General features: G+C 41.7%; 1 long non-coding RNA gene across 1 annotated transcript in view; it reads right to left on the reverse strand.

The window, feature by feature from the left end:
- Positions 1 to 16565, reverse strand: part of LOC113489621 — a 19477-nt gene extending 2912 nt beyond the window's left edge. Inside the window, exon 1 of the long non-coding RNA XR_003400073.1 lies at positions 16553 to 16565. This is a non-coding gene — a long non-coding RNA (uncharacterized LOC113489621). The remainder of the gene's footprint in view (positions 1 to 16552) is intronic.
- Between the last annotated feature and the right edge of the window lie 2285 nt (positions 16566 to 18850).

The following is an 18850-nucleotide window of genomic DNA, read 5'->3' on the forward strand; positions in this document are numbered from 1 at the left end:
CGAACCGGGATCCCCGCGTCGCGTTTGAGCTTAAAATTCTGTCTCCTCCTCCTCCGCCTCCCCGGCTGCCTCCCGCCGTGACCCTGCGGCGGCTGCCCAGACTTGCCGCGGGCTGCCCAGCCATGCCCCTCGTTCAGTTGAGTGAAAACTTAATGTGGTTTTAAGCTTGTAATCATTCTCACTTTGGGTAGCCACTGCTTGTTCTTCCTCAGACCTTCTGCAAAAAACAAGGTTAGCTGGTTCTTCCAAGGCTGTATATTTGGAGTTATTTAAGGGACGGTAAAGCATCGCAAAAATATTTAAACTGTCTACAAAACATGATGTGAGCCTCACCCGTTTCCTCGCTGTCCTGGGACCTGCATTCAGGAAAGTATTTCCCCCAGGCACTGCTGACACCTGGCTATGGTAATATTCCAATTCCCAGTATTCACTGATAAAACTAATGAACTGTTGAAGCCAAGATAAATCACTTTAGTCATTACAAATAAAGATTAAGAAGTCTTAACTGAGTTTAAGGCTGATTTTTAAAATGCTGCAGTGGATGCATTGTCAGGAGACCTTCAAGTTGAGATCTCAGTACACCTGAAGAGGTCTCCTGTAACAGCTGGCAGGATTATTAATAGCTGCCACAACTGATTTAGGTAAAGAATGTGTTTTCTTGGGGGATTTTAACTAATGAGTCATGTCATCTTGTTCACCTTAGTTTTTATTTGTTTTGCTTTGAAAGGAGGAATTTTTGTCATGTGGATATGGACACAGACAGTGTGCCTGGGTTTGAAAGCTTTAAAGAGCAGCCTACAAATACAATGGCAGGAGTCTGAACTGTGATGTTGCCATGTCTTCAGTGACTTCATGCTAACCACCATCAGCTAATGATCTGACCCCAGATGCTCATAGGCCAGTGTTAGTAAATAAATAATAACATGGGTTTTGGTACAGAAGTTTACACGAATATACACATGCCCTAACTCTGCACCCGGCGGAGAAATTAAAATGTTTATGTCAGACATCAGAGGAACAACATGACCCCAAACTGAGAAATCCTCTTTCAAGGCACCATACTCCTGCCAAACTGTATGTGTGACACCCCAGCAGTTAGTCAAGGAAGATCTTTCTATTGTCATTCATTTAGAAGCTCGGGTATGTTTGCTCACCTAAATGAAGCATTTACCCCCTGCTTATATTCCACATTTTGGGTGACAGCTGCACTAATAGTTGGCATAATCATAGTGCGAGCCAAATTGAAGCAATGTTACAGGTGTCAGGATGCTTGCTTATTTTCAAAACACTGCACACTTCAGATTGTGCATTTCTCATTTGAATAATTACATGTTTTATATTCTTTTACATGCTGTTAAAAATAGTCTATAGCTTTAAAATCCATAACTCTTGACAGCTGCAGTGGCACAATTTTTTACTGACTTCAGTTGGAGTGACAATCATCTGACAATTAGCAATGATTTTACAAAGCATATTTTGGAATCTACAAGGCTCATTTAGAGTAAAAAATAATTTTCTGCAAAGTGAAGATAGCAGTCTTCACTTCAGGCTTTCACAGTGGTATTTTTTCACTAGCTACTCACCACTATAAATTTCTGTTGATTATGTAAGAATAGGATACCATTTCACTGATGTTTGCACCTGTCTTTTTTTAATGATGGTGCCTCTTTGAGTTCAATGCAGTTACTTGGAATTTGCACTAGTATTAATAAAGAAGAGAAGTAGGTCCCCAGCCCTAGATCTTCAGAATGGAAAGTAGTAACCAAAACGTGGCTGAGCACGTTGATGTATCACACACAAAAATCAACATGAACAGTATGTTGTTAACATTGTAGTGAGGCTCCCAAGTGTTGCAGAAATATAAGAACTACAGTTGCCTGAACATTTATCAGAATTTCCAGCTGTTGAATGCTTAACTGCATGATGCTAACAGTGTTGTTTCAATGCAGTTTTCTTGCTTCATGATTTAATGTATAATTATATTCTCATGGCCTCTTTACTTCCAAAATCCCTCTATGGTTTTTATTGCACAGGAGGGAATGTGCTTAGCTAGCAAGCAACTGGATCAGAATTTTTCTCTTCACTTTCCTTTTTCCCACTCATGACTCCTCTTCACATCTTCTGGCCTGCACCAAAAATCCCGTGCTCTTCCTTAGACCATCCCTTGTTTCATTATTACGATTCCCATGCTGCCTGCACTGCACCATCTCTGCTACAGCAGTGCAGTTACAACTACTGCATGAACAGGAGGCTGAAGAAGCTGCAGCAATCACGTAGTCTCAACAGCTGAATAAATGACTCTTTTATGATTTCAAATATAAGCACATCCGTCACCTACTATTTTTAAGTCAGAGAATCATAGAATGGGTTGGGTTGGAAGTGACCTTAAAGATCATCCAGTTCCAGCCCCCTGCCATGGGCAGGGGCACCTTCCACTAGACCAGGTTGCTCAAAGCCCCATCCAACCTGGCCTTGAACACTGCCAGGGAGGGGGTATCCACAACTTCTCCAGGCAACCTCTTTGAGTGTCTCACCACCCTCACAGTAAAGAATTTCTTTCTTACATCTAACCTAAATCTATCCTCTTTCAGTTTAAAACCATTACCCCTCATCCTATCACCACACTGTTCACACCCGGTAGAGTCCCTCCCCATCTTCCCTGTAGGTCCCCCTCTCGCTACTGGAAGACCGCTCTAAGGTCTCCCCGGACCCTTCTTTTCTCCAGGCTGAACAACCCCAACTCTCTCAGCCCGTCCTCTTAGTGGAGGTGCTCCAGACCCCTGATAATCTTTGTGGCCTCCTCTGGACCCGCTCAAGCAGGTCCATGTCTTTCTTATGCTGCGGGCCCAAGAGTTGAGCACAGCACTGCAGATGGGGTCTCATGAGAGTGGAATAAAGGGGGAGAATCACTTCCTTCAACCTGCTGGCTACACTTCTCTTGTTGCCGCCCAGGATACAGTTGGCTTTCTGGGCTGTGAGCACACATCACTGGCTCATACTCAGTTGTCCGTCCACTAGTTCCCCCAAGTCCTTCTCCACAGGACTGCCCTCAGTCCACTCATTGCCCAGCCTGTATTTGTGCTTGGGATTGCCCACCCCAGGTGCAGGACCTTACACTTGGACTTGTTGAACTTCATGAGGTTCATACGAGCCCACTTTTCAAGCCTGTCCAGACCCCTTTGGATGGCATCCCTTCCCTCTAGAGTATCAACCATGTCACTCGTCATCCACAAACTTGCTGAGGGTGCACTCAATCTCACTGTCCATGTTGACAATGGAGATGTTAAATAATACTGGTCCCAGTACAGACCCCTGAGGGATACCATTTATCACTGTGGACACCACCTGGACATCAAGCCATTGACCACAGCTCCCTGAGTACAACGAGCCAGCCAATTACTTATCTACTGAGTGTCCCACCTGTCAAATCCATGTCTTTCCATTTTAGAGACAAGGGTGTTGTGCGGGGCAATATCAGATGCTTTGCACAAGTCCAAGTAGATGACATCAGTTGTTCTTCCCTTATCCACCAATGCTGCAACCCTATTGAAGGAGACCACTAAATTTTTCAGGCATGATTTGCCCTTAGTGAAGCCATGTTAGCTGTTCTGTTGTATATTCATGTATTTAAAGTCAACTGGCATGCTTTAGTGCTTTGATGTCCAAACCCAATCTTTGAAGGCTCTGATCAGTCCATGGCCAGTGTCCTACTGTGCTGCAGTCTTCCAACTGCAATACAAACTACAATATCTTAATTTCTTTGGGCTGTTAAAGTTTGCATAAGGTTCTCAGCACACATGGAAGTATTTTGACCAAATTCCAACTTTGATAATAGCAACTCCATACAGATAAATTTTCCCTGCGCTAAATTTTCTCTACACTTTTCATTGTTGCCTCTTGTCAGAAGTGGCCATGCAGCAGCTATGCACTGGCATACCATTGCCTTGTTCCTCTAGGGCAGCATCACTATTACCAGGAGTGTAAAAGGTGGAGACCAGTGGGGATTATGGTCAGAGCAATGGCATAGAGGAGCACACCTGCACAGCATCTCCCAGGTGCAGAAGAGATTTCTGCACTGACCTGATATGGGCTGTTACTGGAAACTGGGGCAGAGGCAGACTGAAGGTGTGCAGAGAGTCTGTTCTCTCAAATCTGGTGGCTTCAACATCCTTTATAATTGCAGCCACAGCTGTAAATGCAGCTGCTTGTCTGGATGATGATCAGGGGGACAAGAGACCTGCGTTTTTTCAGGTTGGAAGAGTGACGTACACATGTCTGCCCTTATGCTTCTGCAAAACCAAAGCCCATGATCTGCATGTAGGAAGAGTGCTAGAAGGCTGATTTCACCAAGTGAATGGCACTGGTTTTCATGATTATTTACAGCTTAATCTAAACAGCCCGAGCATTTGTTTGGCCTTCAGAAACCTCTTTTTCTGTGCATCCTCACCACCCAGCTTATACTGTGCCAGAAATTGGAAGTAGTCTGGAAGAACATAACAAGAATGACTAGAGGACTGGAAAACATGGTTGGGAGGTCAAGCTGAAGAATTTGGTTTGTCTGTCCTAAAAAAAAAAAGAAGAGTGGGTAGACATGGACAAAGATTTTGGAGGCATGGTGTTGAAGAAGATGGTAACCAGTTATCTGCCAAATCTACATGGGAAAGAACAAGTATAAATGAGCCTAATATGCAGCAAAAGACAACTGGGTTCGGAAAACTGTCTGCTTCCATGGACCAATGTCATGAAATGTCCAGGCAGAGTGCACCTTTGTAACAGCAAGTTGTCCAGTTCTCCCTGGTGGGTCCTCATCTTGTGCCAGGCCCTGCCTCCAAGAAGGCAACCAGATTAGCTCTCCTGGAGCTCCTTCCAGCCCTATTCTCCCTGCTGTTGCATGCTGCAGGGAACACGTAGAGGAGCTACCTAACAATGTTGTTGGATCACTCAGGTAGGGATCAGTTTATGGGTCAGATAGGCATCAGATCAGATTACGTCTTGAAGTACTCTCTGTCCTAAACTGTGTCTGGATTTTTTTTTTCAAACTCTGCACTTTATCCTGTTATTGGTACATATCTCAGCCACTGCAGCCATTTGCAAAAACAACAGAAGCTTTTACTTTTCTGAAGATTTTTTCAGAGTTAAATGTATTCTTATGATTTCACTGGCTTCCATACTGTGCAACCTTTGCATCTTGATGCAGACTCCCTGTTTTGCATTTTGTTTCAGTGCATTCTGTGAGACTAACCAGAACTTACTAGAAAATTCAATTTTTCTAAAATATTTTTCTAATTTATCTCCCTTGATCATGTTTTTCATTTATTCTCTGATTTCACATCTCCCCATGTTCTTAGTCTCAGTTTTTCCTGCTGAGAAGTGCTGACTGCTGTGCAGCATATGTTTTTCCTGTAGAAACAGAGTTAGAATGATAAACGTTTCTCTTCAGCCTCCTCTTTGCATTGGGGGGTGGGGGGGGGGGGGATCGGGGGGGTGGATCGGGAAGCTCTATCTTCATATTAATCAGGCGAGAATATGTCCCCAGCAGCCTCTCTTCAATCTGAGCCTGACATGGAGGTTGATATAACAACTTGCAGTACTGATTTAAGTGCCACATCTGTTACTGAGAAATAAAAACCTAATAAGTGAGCATCCCTCCATGAAATGTTAACCCTTTTCTAAAGACCTATTTATACATCAAAAAAACAAATGCATATTTATCTGATGTAAATCATCATCGGACCAGCTATGTGGTTTTACACAACCTATTCTGTTTTACACCACTGTCCTTCATATTGGCAATCTTACCTCTGGCTATGTAGAACTATAATCTGTAGATTTGTGGATTGGCACCTGTGGCTGTGGCCAAATAATCCTCAGAAGGTCAAAAGCTCCGGAGCAAGATTTTCTTTTATGCAGGCATCTTTCTCCAGATCTTCCCTTTAACATCGCTCAGTTTTGATGATTAGCCCCGTAAGATTGCTCAGGGTGAACAAATTAAACAAATTTATCTTCTAAGGCTGCCAGGCCTCATGTTGCTGAGGTCCTCCAAGACCCTCACTCCCCTTCAGACAGTTTACAGCATATTGGGAGGAAGTGAATTGCAAACAGGGGGTTTGCACCTATGGTGGTCTGAAGTCATCACCTCTACGAGACCTGGGAGCACGTCCTGTCTGCACATAATTGAGGTGGGTTAGTTAGAGTACTGTAAGCCTATATGCAGACCTTTGGGCTGAATGGCCAATTTCAGCATAACCCTGTGCTTATCTGACCTAAACCTAATGAAAATAATCTGAGTTTAAAGTATGGGAAGACAGATTTTCACTGGCTTTTGCACTAAATCAGCTACATCAGAGTTTAAATCCCACTTTGAAACAAGACCCTACAACTCTGAGTGGAGGCAAGCCTTTAAGCTTCAATTTGTTTATGTGATGTACAGACCAGAGAGCACAAAGGACATCATTGTTCTCACCCCAGCTCAGATCCACACATCTCTTTCTTTCTTCACTTGTTATTTTCTGCTGGACCCATGAGGTCATCTTAGTTTGATTGTTCATTTGTGACTGCAATAATAATTTTTTAGAAGATGTCACATGTGGTGAAAATACCTGTCCTAATACTGTCAGCAGCATGATGAAAGACACGCTGATCTTCACCTGGCCAGGCTGGAAACAGACTCTAGAAGTGCTGTTTTCCTTATCTGGGACTGATTTGAGTCTCAAGCCTATTTGCCAGTGTGACATGCCTTCAGATTTCCAAAATACTTGGAGGAAGACAGCTGCACACTGATGAGTGCCCCTTCTGATTCCCCTCCCCCAGCACATTAACATGCATGTCTTCTCTTATTAGTGTTCGTCATTATGTGAACAGCTGGTAACTGTTCTGTTTTCCTTCTCATCAGAAAGAGGGCTTCACAGCCATGAGGAAAATTAGTATTAGGTACAAGCAATTTTTAATACTGACTCCGGGTCCATTAATTTTTTCATTATCGTTATCATCATCATCATGGCAAGGGTGGGCAGGTAGGCTGCAGGCCTGATTCTCATCTCACTTGGAGGAGTGTAAAAGGAGAAAAACTCTTCCAAAGGCAGCAGGGTTACACCAATGCAAATTGGGGTAAGTGCAGATCAGGGTCTGACTCTCATTACAATTTTTTTATAGCTGCCTTTAAAATATGAGTAGTTTCTCTTCCAAATCCATTTTAACTGTAATTAACTGTAATGAACATTTTTTTCCCCCTGCTTGTATTTCTCAAATAGATGCTCCACCAAAGATTTTAAATGACCCCTCTGGCTGCATATCTTACGATCAAGGTAGAAATTATTTCTGTCACGTATGTAAGAAGAAGATGAAAAAGTAAGAGATAATTGGAAACTAGACATATTTGCTTGGGTCCTCACTTTGATTTTTCCCTCAGTAGATGGCTAGTTAAAGTGGAATATGCATTTTTAGTGGATCATGGCTGCATTCAGAACTCTGAGCAACAGCGGAACACAAGACTTTGTGAACCATCTGAAATATTCCAGAATTTAGATCTCTACTTTCCGGGTTGAAGACAGGTTTGGATTTTCTCTGGATTTTGGGGTATATCTGGATCTTTTTAATTACTTAGGAGAGTAATTGTCCTCCATGCATTTCATCCAGGACATAAGATCTTTTCCCTTTCTCTTCTCAAGCCATAACCCTGAAAACACATTTATTTTCCATAGCAATCAACAGTAATATTGACAATTTTTTTCCCTGGTGTGGAAAGCTCAGTTAGGTGAGGTGTGATAGAGGTGGAGTGTGCTTTACATGTTCCCCATGGAGAAAAAAAAAAGAGGGGATGAAGGCAAGAGTCCCAACACTGAGGATAAAGCCTGCTCAGGGTAAGGATGTCTTCAGCTATGTGATTTAATAGGTATGTGCCTCCATTCACATGTTCTCACACACAGTAGGAGCCCTTGAGGATACAGTCTGACAGAGTTGCCTTCCCCCTTCTGAAGCCACCCTTTTTAGTGATTGCTGACCAAATCTTGTCACTTGGCAAGACAGGTATTGAAGATAGGTATCTCAGCATCGGAGTCCTGTCTTTCTTCAAGGAGCCTAGGCCCTGCTGTAAGATTGATTTGATGTTCCAATGTGTTAAGTCTCCCCATAGTTAGAGATACCTATCTTCCTTGAAGCTGTTCTCTTTGTGTAGGCTAGTGCTGCTGCAGAGGAGGTTGTCCACAGTCACTAGGTAGGATAACATAAGAGCTGAAGTTTTGTCTAGTTTTGTATTATCACTGTGGCAAAGTCTCCAGGATTAATGTCTGGTGGATCTAGAAATCTTGTAAGTATAGGACATTTTCATAGGAAATAAGAGATCTCATGTCATCTGGGATGATTTTTTTTTTTTTTACAGTAAAAAAAAATCATAATTGTAGTACCATGGTGCTAGTAGTATACACTTCTTGTATGTTGAATCCAACTGATAATAGATTTAAGTCAATAAAATTTTGGAAAATTTTTTTGAAAAAAACATATTCTGTGCATATATAAAATTAAGTGTAAAATTTCCCTGAAAAATACTGAAATGTAAAGCTGTGATGTATGATCACTGCATGATTAGAACAGTCTCCACTCCTTTTACAGGTCAAATACAAGTGCAAAATAGTGAATAGCCTTGTCTTCAAACCAAACATGTTCAGTATGTATCTGCAGTTAAGTTAAAATATATCCTGGTGCCACAGGGAGAGGAAAACAGTTGGAATTACTACTTTTCCCTCCATATTTTCCTTCTGTATTGTTATACTGGCTTATTATTTTTCATTTGACTCTAGCCTCCAATTTCGAAGAAAGTGAGTTTAAAACAAATCAATAGAATACTTTTAAATGAACAGGAGACTTTAACCAGTCAGATGTCATGAATATTAAGGAAATGCTGGGAGCACAATGCCAGGAGATAGATAACAAAATCGGGTTTGAATTTTGAGTTACTTCCCTGTCTTCCAAATGGAGACAAACATACAGTGATTAATTGTCGGAACAAAGACGACAAGACATTACATCTTCTGCTTGTTTTTTTTCCTGTGGGATCACATTTTCATCTCTGGAGCTGTTTATTCTCAACCGTGTACCACTAGAGGGTGCTCAGATAGCAGTATTACTGGGAATTTATAAATAATCGCTTCTGGGATTTTTGGCTTTTATGCAGCTAGTTGTGGCTTTAATTCTCATCTTCCTGCCTGCTCTGGCTGATTTTTTGTTTGCTATTTTGTTTTCCCTCTGTCTCTTTATTTAGAGCTTCTGCAAGCTAAGAAACTCTTGCTGAATGAGTTAGTAGTTTATCATCCTGATGCTATTTTAATGGCATTCATCAGCACAGCACAAGTAGTCTGGCTACATTGTTCCTCACATCATGGCCAAACATGATTTACCACACCACAAACGTGAAACCAGCATTAAACAACAGCTCCCGAGTGATTAAAATAGATGTGGTAGAATCTGGGAATCCAGGACCGTTTCAGCATAAGCAAACCTGAAATACTTGGTTCACTCCACCCTCTATCCCCTCCCAAAACTAAGCATATTTGTCTTCTCTGGACTTACCAACTTCCATTTCCCATGCAAGGAGACATTCCATATCCTAAAATTACTCACTTTGACACCTATACTAAAAAGCCTAAGCAAATACCCAGCATTTATATAGCCTCATGCATGATGAATGTTGCAACTCTTATCAGTAAGTACATTTTGCTGTGCTATGTCATATCACCATCCTGTGTTAAAAAAAAACTCCACCAGGTGGGAGCCTTTGAGGTGACTCTAAAAACCGTGCCTGTAGACTGTTTACAGGCTCCCCAGGGACAAGGAGAGGAAATTTTCCATAATCAAGAGAGATGAATAGCTAGCAACCAGCTGAACTAGGCTTCAGCAGTAATAAGCAATCTGTGGAATTCCACATACTTACACAGTGCCAACAAAACCCAAACATCATTATATTTTTTCATTTCTGCTCCAGGCTAAAAGATAGGTAGAGACACTTTAAAAACCTATTATTTAATTAAAGGTTGGCTTGAGAGATTATGGCTAAAAGAACCAAGTCCAACTTTTAGTGGATTCCTGGAATGAATGGATTGGAAGGAACGAGAGCACCAGATAGACAAAAAGAAAAGCATGTATGACTGTAGGCCATTCACAACATTCAGAGATGGATGGGAAAGAAGAGATAAAGTCTCTGTAAAGAAAGAGGTCAGAAACAGTGCATGATCACCCTGTGGATACAGACCTGAGTGCTTTTGATGTATATACCTCTGCAGGCATATTGTGAATTCAAGTCTTCCAGAGTAAGACAGAGTTTCTACTTACTTGGGCTAAGAAAGTAATCTTTCGGGGACAAAGACAAGGAGTTTTCTTAGCTTCAGTGAAGTCACTCCTTTTGATGCTGGACTGTACCTCTGATCCTTTTGTCCATTGCCTCTCTGTAGAACAGGGTATGACATTTCTACAGGGAGGTTTTGTTGACCTTCTGCTGAAGCAAATGTACCCATATAATTCTGGTCTTATTAACTAATAGCTGATGCTAAACTGCTCCTTGTACAAAGGATGATGAGAAGTCAATCCATCTGCCTTCAATGTTTCCTATCAGTCTCATTTCAGACCTATGTGAGTAAAACAGCAGCAGCAGCTGTAGATGATGACCTTCTCACAATGGACAGGAGTATCATATGTATGCTGATAGATTAATTTCAGTTTGATCATCCTGCTACTCTTGGTCTTGAGATAGGATGAGCACACAATAATGGTCACAGATAGGAAAAGGCAGAACTGTTTTGGGATAGTTTTGCTCCCTTGGTGGTATTTGATCATTCCTTGCTAACAAATGGTCTTTCCTGTATGTAGAATCATACTTCTGGTTGTGTTCAGGCAACCAAGCAATACCAATTGCCCTGTGATTGAATGGTCACTGTCGCTATTTACTCTTCCAGCACTATGGGAGACTCAGATAGGTAGAGAACATCATCAGCCTTTAGAAGAACAATTTGATGGAATAGAGAGAAAGCATAAGTCAGAGACCTGACTTAAGGGGTCATCATTTAATTATAGGAAAATTAAGTAGAGAAGGTGAACAGCATAGCCCATAATCTTGGAGGTGAGAGAAGGATGGTGAGAGAAGGCAATAGTTTGAAAACCAGTTATTGACAAGAAAAAGGTTTTTTTGGTATGGAAAGCCAAAGTATGTCCCTGTAGGCAGGTGGGGGAAAAGGGCAAAAGCTGTAAGATAGAAACTGCTTAAAGAGAGAAGAGGAAAAAGATACAGGGAGGAAGAAGTAATGGGATGAATTTGGAAGCTTGAAGAGAAACTGAGGCAGGATGTTCTCTGCAAAAGCACATCTCTTTTTTTCATGAAAATTAACTACTACTGTCATAAATCTAAGGCAGTGTGATTTTTTACCTGGAGTTTGTTTCCTTCTTTAGCTGAAGTTATGGTATTCATTATTATCTGAAATTAACCACTATGGAAAAATAATCACTCTCATATGATGCACAGAGAAACCCATTATGTCATTTTAAAGGTCAGATTTTTGAAGTGGATTTGAACTGAGTTAATATGAGCTCAGAAACATTTCACACAGTGATTTCTGACTTCAAATAAAGAATATTTTACCTGCTTGACTTGTGAGTGAAAATGGTCTGGGTCAGCAAACAAGTTCCAAATAGCTGCATATTGCTGCAAATGATCTAGTGCACCCTAGATTACAATGGAGAATTAAACCCCCTGTTTTTTTCACATTTGAAGTTCCCTACGTTTTCTAGAAGATGTTTTCCAGGAGTCGGTAGGACTGCCCTCTGACCTGTGATTTCATGTGCTCATTCTGTTACCAGAAGAGTTGGGGAGGAGTTGTTGCTTTTGTATCCTTTGTCCTTAACATCAGAAGCCTTCATTCAACTAAGTAGTAGCTTTGCTTTTGTTTGTGAGTTTTGTCAGGAGTGCTTTGCTTTGGAGATCTCACAGTCTGTGAGGTATGACTAGCATATAACCTTTCTAACCTGAGGGGCCTGTGAGCAGATCGGTCAGTCTGCCTCTCCTAAAGGAGGACATGCCACTGGTGTAACCACAGCAGCTGATAGAGCCCAGGGTACTCTGCTGTCTTCCTAAGAAAGGCAATATATACCTCTACTACACAGTCATGCAGAGCACATGCAGCAACCCAGCACAATGTCAAAGAAGGAAGCAAGCTAGGTGGGATCTGATTACCGCCACTCCAGCCGTTCATCCATACCCCTGTGGAGTCTGTAGGATGAATGAGCTGCAGGCTGCAACCAGACTGGGAGCCCTTAGCTTGGTGAATATCATGTTGACACTTCGTGAGTAAAACTGTTGGTTTTACAACCATTCATTGACCCACTTTATGAATTTCAGGATGCCTTGAGGACAGAGGGACCAAGGTGCTGTGCATGGGGTGACTGCACCTATTTGTTGCTGCACTTCCAGCATTGTGCCTTGAACCCACCACAGCCTTTTATATTCTGATTTGCCTTGTGCGAAAGACTTCTTTGCCCTCTGTGCAGATGTAATTTTAACACCTCTACTACCACAGCTAGGAAGAGAGACTAAGCTGTAGTGAAGACTCTTGGATGCTGCTTGAAGGGCAACATGTCATCTTTATTGCTTGTGAAAATGAGCAGATTGCGGCTGTTGTGCCTCAGATAGGACTGTTCAGCTCAGAGAAAAATGTTAAGTTCTGCAACCTTATCCCATCATGAACTGGTATGTTTTATTATGATTGAGGTTTTTTTAAAGTATTGCTGCTTTTCTATTCCTGCTCTGGAAACTGTTTTTCTCCAAGCCTTCCACAACTACAGCTGACTTTGTAGACACCTTGAGACAAGTGTAGGTATTATAATAAAGGATATACAGTTTTATTGTGACATGAAGTAGAACTGTTCAGTGATATTTTTCTGTCAGCTCCTGGATCTAGCAGATCTTTACTACAAGGTTTTCTGAAATTAAATCACTCTAGTCATTCCTAGAGTAATGTAATATTACTCCTTCTTGTATGTGCTTACACTAATTGATCCATGGGTACAATAGAAAGCAAAAGGTCCAAAAAGAGGGTCAGAATTTCTAAACTGATACTTTCAGGTCCAAATACCAATAGTTTGATGCAATGGCTCTGGGTCAGATACTGTGGCATGCAAAGAAAAATATTATTTTGCTCCACCTGTCTCCCTAGTTGTTCAGGAGTGATTTTATGCAGGTTCATTGCATTGTTGCAGAGATGAAAAAATTAGATTATTTCTATATGATGGGTAGTGGTTTCTTAGAGCTATAACACTGGGGAGGTTTCAAATGCACCTGATAAAATGCTTGCATTCTATCAGGTGCAGAAGCATTAACTTATAAACATCATATTAACACTTTTGCACGGGCATATTGTCTTTTGTCCCATATCCCCAATGAGTTTTACATATGTTAATGACTCGTGTGAAGTTTGTATTCATCACAGCTGCACTGGCATGAGCCCTGTGCCTGTCCATTCATACACAGTTGTCACGTAAGTGCACAGTCTTGTGATATAATTATCATCTTTGACACAGGATTGCTCTAAAATAGTGGAATTCATGTTTGTGTGTTTGAAGCATTACCCTGAGAGTTTATGGGCACAAAATTATTTATATCGCTTTCTTCTTCTGTGCCCTCGCCAAGTTATGGGGTTCTGCCAGTTACTGGAGCTCTGGAAAGACATGCTTATGTCTTTCCAGGAGGGAAGATATCTTCAGCAAGTACACAAACTGCCAAAATGAGTAGAAGAGTAATTTCCCTGTGATGACTATGATGAATATTCCTAATACTATTTTATAGCAAAATTCATGTCGATGAATACTGAACAGCAAATCCCCAATGCTATTAGCTAGTGTTTGTTTGTGGGAGACAGTAAAAAAGGTAAAGAACTTTGCTTGAGCTGCTTTTAATACATGTTTACTCTGTAATGCCTTATTTTTTGAAGACACAGCAGTACAAGTCAGAAATTACTGCGTACCTTAAAACTGGTTTTCATTTAGAGAGTGCCTCCTTCATCCTATTTTATCAGTGGCACAGTTTATTCCAGAGTCAGGAGAGGGCCATCTGATCCACCAAAGCCCTGTGTTCTTGTGTTCTTAATGATGAGAGAACAAACCAACGACTTCAGGTGAATTTCACTGACAAACGAATCTGCCATTAAGTGTCCTAAATATACTCAAGGGCGGTAACATCTTGTCTGAAATACGTGGTGAGGTATATGTTCCATGTTCTAGATACAAATGGCTTAGTGCTGCTTAATTCTGCTAGACTGGCTCCTTGAGTTGAGTGCTTTGGTATCTTTAGTTCTTCACAGCATGATGTAGTGTTCTGTTTTGTGGTACATCTAGAGAGAAGTGATATCCCTCATGAGTATTTGCTTTGTGTGATAGTTGTGACTTTTGGGCTTGTAGGTTACAAATTTTCATGTGCTATTTTTATACTATTTTTATAGTTCATTACTTTTTACTTCATAAAAATGTAAAAGAGTCCAATCAGACTATCAGTTGAGGACACATTTAACAATAAATTGATTGACTACCAAGCAAATGAACAACTCCAAGGCAAGGCAAGAAGCTACTGTACATATCAACTGATGCAATTCATAGCATCAGATGATATGTATTTAAAATATTATGGCATTGACTGCATACAAAGATTACACTGTAAAAGATTAACCAGGGCAAATTCAATAATTGATACACTCTGAAGCCTATAGATAACAACAGGATTAATGAAGTATCCTGCAGCCTTTTACTCATGCTAGCAGTATCAGCAAAGTCAAAGACTATCAGGACTATCTGAAGCCTGCTGGAAACTCTTTGAACTGAGACCTTTCACTTTCAAGTGAAACCAGCAACCCTTTTTTTTTTTTTTTTTTGTCAAATAGTCCATGGAGATTTGTGACAGTGTGGGACAGAATTAGCCCTTCATTTCCTCTGAAGGCTTGTGAAACAACATCAAGCAGGGGAAGAGCTTGAAAACATCCAAGAACCAGGCATCTAAAATGCAGCATTAAGCCCACAACTTTACCAGCTTTAGCTTTTACATAAAATGGCAGTGAGTTATTCAGGAATGCAAATCTATTACTATTGTTGTTGTTATTATTATTTATTATCATTATTATTATTACTATTATTGAATTACACTTCCTCTCTGAAGAATGTTTCTTTCTTAGCCAGTGACAAAAACAATGAATACACATCACATGACAAATCTCCATCAGGCAGTGTCCTATTCACCCAGCTGTGCTCTGCCAGACTATTGTTAGATATGTATTTGCCTCAGCTTCTAATATCAGCCTTCAATGAATTTTTTCCTATTTGTCCTTGTGATGACCTGGAAACCTCAGGAGAGATTAAGCCCAAGATAGAGTATAAGGACTGGATAAAAAAAATAATGAAACTCTGCTCTGTGCTCCAATTTGGCTTGCAGTATGGCAAATCATGGACTTTTCAGAATTAACACACTAACCGATATGTAATTTATGCATGCTCAGAGATTTAAAATGTTTGTTTATTTTAAACACAGTTCATTTAAAATTATTTCTTATCTATTGAGATCTAGCAACATTTTTATTGCTGGCCAAATATAAATGAAAAAGAAAAAAACCTCATCTAAGTGGTAAAGACATACTACTCCTGCCTACCATGAGGTCAGAGGAGGAAATTCTGATGGCAGAGAAATGAGTGAGGATGCCATTCATGAGACTGGGTCTGTCTGCAAGACCAGGAATGTTTTATTGTGTGTTTTACTGATGCCAAACAAATGGTCTAGTGCAAACTTAATCTGAGCTCTCAAGTCTGCTTGAGCCTAGGAGGACCAAGCTCTGGTCCTGGAAGTTGGGGCAGGAAGGAATGTCTGGGCAAGAACCCCTCAGCCTGACCACCAGCAGGTACCTAGAGCTTGTTTCTCCATAAACTGCATGTAGATGCTTTGAGCTGAAGCTACAGCCAGGCTGCAGCCAGCTAAGGAGTCAGAAATGGATTATGGACCTACTGGTCTGCTTCTGGAATTTGTTGTTTGATTCCCTAAACTGGGGAATTCATCTAACAAAAGCAGTATCCTGGGCCTTATCTGTGACATGTTTTGGGATACCTCTTCCAAAAGTTCCAGAAACTGTGGAGTATTTTGCTTGCATAAGAAACATGAACTCTATTGCTGTCATGGCACAATTCAAGCACAGACAATGTACTCAGAGAATTCCACTCAGGGGGATACACAAACACCCACTTTTTTTACTATTTGTATGATTTCAATAACATCTCTGGAACAGGCTCCTCATAAACAGGTTGGTAGATGAGAGGAATTTTAGTGGCAGATTTATGGACAGCAAAGAAAATTACAAAGGCCAAAAGTTCAGAACCTAACTCTATGCAAGAAAGACCAAAGTGAAAAGCATAGGAGAGAAACGAGGGATTTCCAAAGTGATTAAAAAGTTGAAAATTACCACCTTGATACTAATAGAAGAAAGTCCTAAGAAATGAGCATGAAAATGTGACTGTAAGGAGATTTGAAGTCCATATACATTACCCACTAGGAGGCACAATGTTTGCATACTAGCATCTAAAGATGTTATTCAGGACACTGGAGTACTTACGATGTTCTCAGAACATAGCAGAAGCAAATTAAGAATGATGAAATAGATTAATAAAAAAAGGAATAAAACCCCCATAAAGTTCAAATGAAGGGCCTAATTCCATCCCTATTAAAATATAAACAGCCATATTGCCATTAAGTTCACTTAAAATATAAACAGCCACATTCCCATTAAGTATACTAAGCCTGAAGTGGGGTCCTTAGTGCACGCTAAAATCTACATGCATGCAAAATGTACTAAAAAAAGCAGACAATTTACTTTTAATTTTACTTCTACTCCTAAAAGAAAAGCAGGCAGAATAATCCCCTACACTTGGGCTCTTTTCCCAGACTGAGTTACTTTTTATCTTCTAAAGCGCTGCAGTTATTGTCAGCAGCCTGGCCCTGCATCATCAGTGAATAAAAAGTGATGGACAGGTGCCTGTCCTCTTTGCTCAGGGAAAGCCTTGCTGACAGCATGGTCACTGCAGGATGGTGTCCTCCTTTCAGAGTCCATGCAAAATGCCATTTGTCTGCCATGAACTGAGTGTGGTTGTTAAGTAATGGGGCTGAACCTTCTGCATCTCCCATGTCAGCTTCTCAGTGCTTGCAAAGAATTGATGCACTAGCTGGTCTCGGAATTCTTTTCATGTGTCTCCAAAAGCCATGTGAGCTCGAAAGGGACAGTGCAAGGAGAAATTCAGGGAAAGGCCTGTGTGGGAACTGCAAAAAGTCTATGCGGCTGTATCCCAGACTTAGCACTGTGAGCACTTCTGAGCCCATGTATCCAGATGAGCACCTTGCCCTGGTCGTGATGCTGTGACTGGGTGAAATCATTCCTCCTTCTCCTGGGTCTTTGTTGGGAAGGCAGCCTGGCTGCACAGAATGTTAGGAGTAAGACGCATGCTTTAATTAGTCCATAATTTGTCTGCCTGGGGAAAGCAGGGTCGCAAGGCAGACTGTGATGCTTGCTTCTCTGACAGTCCTTTGAAATAACCAGGCAAAGCTGATTCTGAGGTTCGCAGTTGGCTGGTTAGTACCTGGCACTTGTGCAGATGTGCTGAAAAGGCTATTCTTCCTCTGAGACAGCAGTCCCAGGTATCCAAGAACGAGGCTGTGTGCAGCTGAGGCTGTAGCAAACCTCCTGTTCACCTCATCCATGCAGGACCAGGACCTCTGAGAGAGTGCCAAGGACATGAGCTCCCAGATAACAACTCTTGCAGGTGTATAGCCATAAAAGGGGAGATGCTCTGACCTGCTGTTGAGGGCATTTCAATATGTGCGCTGTCTAGGGTTTCTGGAGAGCTCAAGGATTGCGTTTGCTGACTGTGTGTCTTCTCCCCTAGAATCAGGGCAGCTCTTCACAGTCCCTAGCCTCAATCTGACATAACTTGCTGACCCGTGTTGGTTCTTCTCTCTAGAACTGATTTTCTGCACAGGTTCAGTGCTTTGGGTTTATTTTGTATTGTGGTCTGTGGTTTTGTGGGGTTTGGGCTAGGCAGCTGCTGTAACTTGACCAGTACTTGTCCCACAGCTCCCAGGCATCTTTAATGTTGCTTGACTTCTGTGACATTCATGTGCTGTCCACTGTCTTGTGTTCAAGCCTTTGACTTTTTTGGGTAGGGATTGTTTTTTATTGTGTTTGTTGAGCATCTTATATAGGCAACAAAGTGAGAAAGTTCAGTCAAACCCAAAGATGTCATTCCCAAGATGATGCATTCCACCTACCTGGTCCTTGCTGCAAACTAGAGTATCTCAAAGGTGAAAACAGGCTGTTTCATGTATGTCTCTGGTCCCACCTCTGGTGGTTGGGATTTGCTCTTGATCAGGGTCATGTTGCTGTCTCTCAAACCCAGGGAGTGTGTCTCCCCTCTTGTTGCCTGTGAGGCTGGGTTTTACCCAAAGATCCTGAAAAAGCACCAGTAGCGAGCTATCTGCTCCGTGGGTGGATTTACCACTCACTCCAGGGGATGTAAGGCTTTGCCTTTTTCCAGAGGCCATGTAAGTATTAGCGTACTGAGCCCAAAGCACTTGGTTCACTTTACTTTCCCTGAGAGATTTTCCCCATCACCACGTGTTCCCCGTCAGGGCAGGAAAATGGTCTGTACGGGGCACAGGCGGGGGCAGAGGCCGTGGGGGCAGGACAACGCGGGACGCCCTCTTTCCCCAGTGGAGCGCCGGAGGCGAAACTCGTTTTCCTGGAGCGCTTCCAGCCCGGCGGGGGAGCTGCGGGGGGCGGGCCGGCCCCGGGGG

This window comes from Athene cunicularia (genome assembly GCF_003259725.1).
Source record: "Athene cunicularia isolate RWA chromosome Z unlocalized genomic scaffold, athCun1 chrZ_part1, whole genome shotgun sequence".
Taxonomy (NCBI): Eukaryota; Metazoa; Chordata; class Aves; order Strigiformes; family Strigidae; genus Athene; species Athene cunicularia.